This window comes from Bombus affinis, chromosome 18, assembly GCF_024516045.1.
Source record: "Bombus affinis isolate iyBomAffi1 chromosome 18, iyBomAffi1.2, whole genome shotgun sequence".
NCBI classification, from domain to species: domain Eukaryota; kingdom Metazoa; phylum Arthropoda; class Insecta; order Hymenoptera; family Apidae; genus Bombus; species Bombus affinis.
The window spans coordinates 1,025,404-1,032,776 of record NC_066361.1 but is presented as its reverse complement, the minus strand read 5'-3'; the positions used below and the strand labels follow the sequence as shown (position 1 = coordinate 1,032,776).

General features: G+C 40.2%; 1 non-coding gene across 1 annotated transcript; it reads right to left on the bottom strand.

Annotated features, from left to right (window-relative positions):
• Positions 1 to 1,464: 1,464 nt before the first annotated feature.
• LOC126926752 (5S ribosomal RNA) lies at positions 1,465 to 1,583 on the bottom strand. Its single transcript, XR_007714843.1, has one exon. It is a non-coding gene; the product is annotated as a 5S ribosomal RNA (ribosomal RNA).
• Positions 1,584 to 7,373: the final 5,790 nt, after the last annotated feature.

Genomic DNA, 7,373 nt, shown 5'->3' with positions numbered 1-7,373 from the left:
CCCGTCATTCCAATGTTTATATATCAATATATACTGAATATACTGATACTATTTTTACAGAAACAATGGCTTGCATTGTTCACGCTTCCTAATTTATCAGACAGTTTCTTGTTAAAATATTTTAAACGGATGTTTTTTCTGTTAATTTGAATATCTTTCGCTGCCTTCGTATCTTGAAAGTTTACATCTATTATTGTTAAAGTTATAAAATAGCCTTGGAAATATTCTCCAATGATGAAGAAATATATATTTGTCGAGTTCAGATTACGATTAGGGTTAGGGGCGTTTAATCTTCTCCCTTTTTTGTTTCTTTTATTTATATATTCAACCATATTGTGGGTATCATGGTTATCAAATTTTTTATTAAATTCCATGTTTATACCAGAATGCATTTTTAACGAGATTCTATAGACTTCGCTTTTGGAGTATTAGTTTTTTAACATTGTGATATTCCACTGTTTTTTCTTATTTTGCCTTTTGTGACAATACTCATTATTATCAAAATGCTAATACTCCCATAATTGTTGGGATCTATTTTTTTAAATTACGTTCCCGGAAATAGATATACATAATAATGGGTGATTAGACCAATAGTAGAATTTTTCTAATTTTTTTACTATTCTGGCAAGAAATTCTAAAATTTTTTCATTTCTTCAATGTTAGTATCAATCCAAATTTTATTCTTCTTTAGCTCATTTTTATTATTATTACTTTGTTGATAATAATATAAGTTTGTTTCTGTTTAGGAATAGGTATAGTTCGTCTCGTCCATGTGGCCAGACAACAAAACAATCATCTGCATATTTGTACTATATTGTTGGCCTCTTACAGGTCTCTCTGAGGGTCTGCGTTTCAAAATATTCCATCCAGATATTGTCTACGATGGGCGATACATACGGGCCTATAACTGTTCCTGATGTTTGTTCGTAAAATTTATCGTTTACCGAGAAATGTGGACTGGTGAGGCAGTGTCCACTAGGTCGGATGAAAAGTGTGGGAGGTATTTGACGATGTCGAAGGTATCGAGAATAAGCGCTCTTGAGAATAGTGACACAATGACATCGAAGCTCGCGAGAATATTTTGGATGTGAGAAATTATGGCACTGACGATGGATCTAAGAGGAATATAATTCTAATGTATTTTTGGAAGAAAGTACATTCTTGCATGTAAAGGATTTCTGCAGAGAGCAATTCTTAATCGGATTTTGTGTGCGCACAGGCCAACCTATACGCTGTCCATCGTGCATTTTTCTAAGTAAGGGCTAATATTCACTAATACTTGAAAAATAGAGAAGTCCAAAAATTATTTAAATGGTCAGTTATATTTTGCGGTAATGATTTTGTTTAACGGTTTCTCATATTGTTTACACAAAACATCAAATTAAAAGTATAAAAAGATATAGTCAACATTAAAAACATTAAATCTGATTGTTCGATTGGCTAAGTGTTGAAAAAAGTAAAAAGAGCCAACGCCACACGGAGTTCCCAAGCGGTCACCCATCTAAGTACTAACCGTGCCCAGCGCTGCTTGACTTTCGTGATCGGACGAGAACGAGTATTTTCAACGCGGTATGAACGTTGGCTGAGGTAATCAGTTTTGTTATTTCATGTTATCGAACAGACTAAATATTTAAGAAAACTTACATGTATATGAGGACAAATGGTATTTTCTGACGTGCATATAGATATATAAAATTTTTCCTGGCTTCGTTTCCCAAACAACGGATTGTGAAGTTCCCTCATATAGGTACGCGTATACCTAAAAAGTAGGGAGTCAAGTGGAATTTCATAACCGATTTTCTGGAAAACCAAGTCTTGTGTCAAAAATTGTCACTTCATCCTCGACTTATTTTTGTATAGGAAATCAGGCCCTTTCGACTTGCACCATCATAATACTCTAATTTTCGCGCCTACTTCAATTTTGAAACTATTCAATTTCACTGGATTACGAATAACTACCAACAACAAAATACTAACTTTCACGAACGACACGGCTGTTGTGACAACGATCATACCCAAATCCACGTCATTCCATACCTTCTGACAGCGGACCGTTAGGTTTCGACTTGACCTTTGCACATGGCCCAACATTACTGTTAGGAAGATGATACATTTACAGCGTACATGTGAATGTGTGTGTAAGCGTCAGGGGGTGTCCAGGTCAGAGTTGAGACAAAAGGCGGTTGGAAAACGGTTAGAAGAATCTAGAGGAGTCGGTTGACAACAAGCGTGCGTGCAAGAAGGTTGTTGAGGTCTTCAGAGTGTAATATATATGTATAGCTGTTGTGTGTGAATAAAGAAAACTATTTGTATTTCCGAATCCTATCTATACTTTAACAATTACATTTTCCCCTTTACGTAGGGCGATTAGGATCCGCCCCTTGAACCTCAACACCAACAATGGCAACCAGTAAAAACTGCAAGCATTTGACCAAGAAGAGTCTTCTTTAATCTTGAGTCTAGTCTTGTGTACAGTTTGGTCGTGATTTGAACTTCATTGTAATATTATACTTAATCATTTTCGTGAATAAAAGCCTACTGCAAGTTTACGCCTCAGTCCGATTTAATTGCCATCGCCGAGGCTGTTTCTATTGGTATCGAGACGATCGTAGAAAGAACGTTTCAAGTTCTGTTATTTCAGTTTCGAGTTTCTATCTAACCCCAACCTAACCTCAATCTAGAGGAGTCGGTTGACAACAAGAGTACGTGCAAGAAGGTTGTCGAGGTCTTCACAGTGTAATATATGTAGTATCGTGGACAAAAGGCCTAAGATATCGGTCGAACCATAAACAATGTGGCGAGAGCCGAGGCGTCGTCGGGGGCATCAATGTGTCGTCGGGCCCTCAAGTAAATAGTTTCGTAGAAAAGGCCTACGTGACCCTGGACACGGGCTTTCGCGGAACACATGCGTGGTGGGGCTAAGAAAAGACAAAGGGATGCTAGCCCATGGGGTATTGGTTAGTTGGGAAATCGTGCAGTGTGAGTTGAGAAGCGAGGGTGAGCAAGTGCAGAGCCGGATAGTGTGAATCGGGAAGTCGAGAGCCGAGTATGATAATAAAACGTGCGACATTATTGTAATCAGTTCGTTGTTTTGAATATCACTTGTTAAACCAAAACATCATTACTTGTCCTTCCTCTAAGATCCATTTAAGATACTACATATATATGTATAGTTGCTGTGTGTGAAATAAAGCAAACTATTTGTATTTCCGAATCCTCTCTATACCTTAACAAGAATGTCTTGTATGCTGTCATCGGGACAGATAACCACGCGATAGCTCCGTGTAACGTAATTTTCCTGCACCGTACATATGTTGGACGTTTCATAGGGGGCGTTAGCCGCAACCTTATTTTCAGCGATACGGAAGCCGTGCAACTCCTTTTAGAGCACGATGCACGCGATTATCGAAGTACTCTACCGTACGCTATGCTCGAGGAATTTAATTCGCTTTATCGAGAAAGCAATTAAAACGTACAAACTGGCGGTCTGTATCGTTATATCTATATCGGTCTGTATATCTGTTAATCGCCGCTTTACCGACAAAGTTGCTCTAAACTTCAACGTATTATAGATTCTTCAGAGTGAGCATCTTTAAATCTCGAGATATCCGATGCAAAATTGTCCCGGCAAAGAAAATGCCTCTAGATACTAACGGAAGAAAGGTAGAAAACGAGTTGATTCGTGTTACGTGAACAAAACCGAAAGTTCGGTAATTTTTGGCGCTTCGTGCGACAAGTTTGTCTTTGAACCTGTGAAACGATCGAGACCTTTAACACCAGATGATAGCACTTCCCTGAAGTGTGATTTTTTCATTTCACTATAAAATGGCATTATCGTGTTGTTCGGACCTGTATCGATAAAGTACGCACAAGAATTGTTTACTTTCCTCGAACTTACTGTTGAAGTGGTCACCACTTCTACGAAAACTCTACATCTGGTTTTCGTTGGCTTCGGGGTTTTCAGTTATAAGATAACACTGCTAGCGTGCGTATTTGGATCAGCTCAAATTGTATTCCTACTTATTATTACACTTCACTATTAAATTAAATGTAAATATTTTGTACCTTACACTTTATCCACGCGTTTTCTCTCTTTATACATCTAATAACCTCAACACTTACAATTAGAACAAAGAAGACCGTCGTCTTCATTCCCCTTCTTAAAAACAAAGTGATAGAAAATACGACTACGCGCATGCCATTTCCTCTGAAATCGATACTCCTTCCAAATCGACCAATTTAATCTTCTATCCACCTTATTCGATTCGTTTAATAGTTTGTAGTTCACGAACTGCTCATTATCGCAAGTGAATACGTCATCACGGAATAAGGCCTACTTTGCACCGTTCAAAGCATAACCGGAAATTTACGCTGCGATCGAGCGATAGTTCGCGATGTTTGCAATTAATTCGTAGCGGAATCGTTGATCAACGCGAATTTGCCGTAATTAATTATGATAATATTATTAATTTCAGGTTTCCGTGGTCGCGTTAATATCGTTATTGTCGATATTCGAACGGCCGTGACCAACGGTGAATTTCTGCGGGCTGGAAACCAAGGACCACTGCAATATCGTTTATTGATTAAGTTACTACGGTATTAATACTAACAATAAGTATCACGGGCGAGAAGCGGCTTCAATTTACACACGATCCTGCCATTTGGCGTATTTGCGCGCTCTCTGAAACTGATACACAGGACGACGACTGCAGTAATTTATGCTTGTCACAGGCGTCGCGTGTCTTGATAAAAATTATGGCAGGCGAATTGATTTACAAGAATTTATCTGAAAACGGTTGAAAATAGTAGGCGGCCAGCAACTAGCTCGTCTCGCGTTCGGTTTGTGCCAAGGGGCACGCCTATGCTCGTCGTCGTCAATTTCACCGTTGCGCCTCGATGTTCCGTTGCCTCTTCGGGGATCAGTGCCCAGCCTGCGGATGCAATTCGCACCGGGGTGCAATAAATGCCGAAGCCATTGGAAATTCCGTGGTTGACGGAGTCGAAGGCGACAAACGGACAGGGCTGAGCTCGGCCAAGTCCGTCACCAACTCCGTTCGACATCGGGACAAGTTAGATTTGTTCTCCTACGGAAGACAAAAGTTCACCTTTGTCTTATTTCTCGATTGTTTCTCCCCCCACACTCTCCCGCCCTGTTGTCCTTTTCCGTTCTCACTCTTTTTCCTCTATCTCCATTACTCCCCTTTGTTCCGACCTTCTCCAACTCTCTTTCTCCTTTCCCCTACTTCTTGCTGCGTCGAACCTCGGTGTCTATCCTGTTCTCTCTTTCTCCCTCCTTGCTTCAGTTTCTGTCCGTTCGTAGTTTCCGTCTCTTCGTCTTCGCCGATCCGTCTCCTCTTCTCTTTTTCGCTCGTTCCTTTCACGTTGTCTCGTTTAATGCACTCCTATAGGAAATTACAAGTGAAAACGTTTCGTTAGCAGCGTCTATTTTCGTCGCTTTTTTGCCTCTGTCGTCTTGCCTCGTTTTTTCTGTTCGCAGGGCGTAAATCGTTAGCGAGCTCGTTAACTTCGTACGATATTTATCGAGCCAGCCTTGCCCGATAATGGAATCCCATTGTCTATTTACGAGCGTATTAAAAAGACCGATTTTCTCGCGTCGACACCGTTTCTTTCGGCCCATCAATCCGCCTTGCCAGCTCGAATATATATCTACGTAAATCCGTTTATCGTGGCCATCTTTCTTTCACTCCGGCTTTCTTTTCACTAGGAGACAACGTTCTTCCTTCGGAAGTCACTGTTTGAGGTGTTGCCGTCTGTTTCAGATCGAGCAGACTCTCCACCACAAAGTCTGCTCCTAAAGAAATTCATTTTGCCCCGAAAAACCCTGAGAGATTACTCGACGGAATAAATTCTCATTACATTTGTTCAGCGTTTACCTTTGTTCTCATTACCATTTCAGATTCCAGCTTCGGTTCCGTAACGTTTAGAGTGCAGATTATCGAGTTTTTCACGTAACTCGTTGATTTGACCAAGCCAAATGGATTCACAGGACGTTCCGAACATTTCGAATCGTCCTTCGAACAAAACTAACGGAACCGCTTTGAACGAGCCAGTCTAACGTGTTTGATATTTGTCCACGTTAATATCCTTCGAATCAATGTCGAGAAGAGCGTGAATCGTTTGTCACCGGGTATGTAAATATGAAATCGGAATTTTTGTACAGAAAATACACGTTTATTGTATGAAAATGATTAAAAATATTTTATTCGAAGTATTGCCCATCGCTAGCTGTACATTTTTCCCACCTGTCTGGCAATTGGTGGATGCCACGCCGAAAAAACTGTCGCTCCTTTGAGGCAAACCAGTCATCGAGGCATTTTCGTACATTTTCGTAAGAAGTGAAGTGCTGGTCAGAAAGCGCGTGTCCCATCGATGCAAATAAATAGCAATCGGACGGAGCCAAGTCTGGTGAGTAAACCGCGTGCGAAAGTATTTCCCAACTGAACGCTTCGATCGATTCCTTGACCGGTTTTGCTGTATGTGATGGTGCATTATCATGAAGCAAAATTACTTTGTGTTGCCTTTTTTGATATTTTGGCCGTTTTTACGCAAAGCTTGATTCAAATCGATCATTTGGTGTCGGTAGCGCTGAGTATTAACGGTTTCGCCAGGTTTTAACAGCTCATAATAGATCACACCCTTCTGATCCACGTTCTTCGTTTCTCACGTCAAAATTGCCACTTCTGAATTTTTTAAACCACTCAAAGCACTGTGATTTACCAAGAGCATGCCCACCGTTAGCTTCGACAAGCATTCGATGCGATTCTGCAGCAGTTTTCTTCAAATGGTAACGGAAAATCAATGCTGTCCGCAAATCGTAGTTTCCAGGCACAAAATTCGACACGTTCCACGCTATTACAAACTATGCTGCTGTATGAAACTTGTATTGTTCTGAGTCGAAGATGTTTGTGAGATGTCAACAAAGACTTTTGGCATCAATGACGCAGTTTAGTGATAACTACATTATCAGCTAGGGCCATCTATAGGCAAATTCTGGTCCTGATATATCGCACATATCACGCACATAATCGCAATGTCACGCAATTAGTTCTACGCTTTCCTTTCTTTCGAAAACGTAATGATCTACTTGTTCTTATACCCTCGCGGGATAATGTTTGCTTTCAATCAACTTTCAGCTTCGATTGGAAATTTCACGTGAAAAGCATCATTTGTAACATCAACGCGATACGCGTTTCGATAAGCGAGCCGATATCGATGAAAAAAGTGGTATCGTCGTCGATTTTAAAACTTGATGTAAAACGATTCGAAATGTTGGAAACTTTATTAAAAATGCCCATATATGTATTAAAACTGCCAGTTATATTTTCCCTTCGCTGGGAGCAATGTAAAAATCC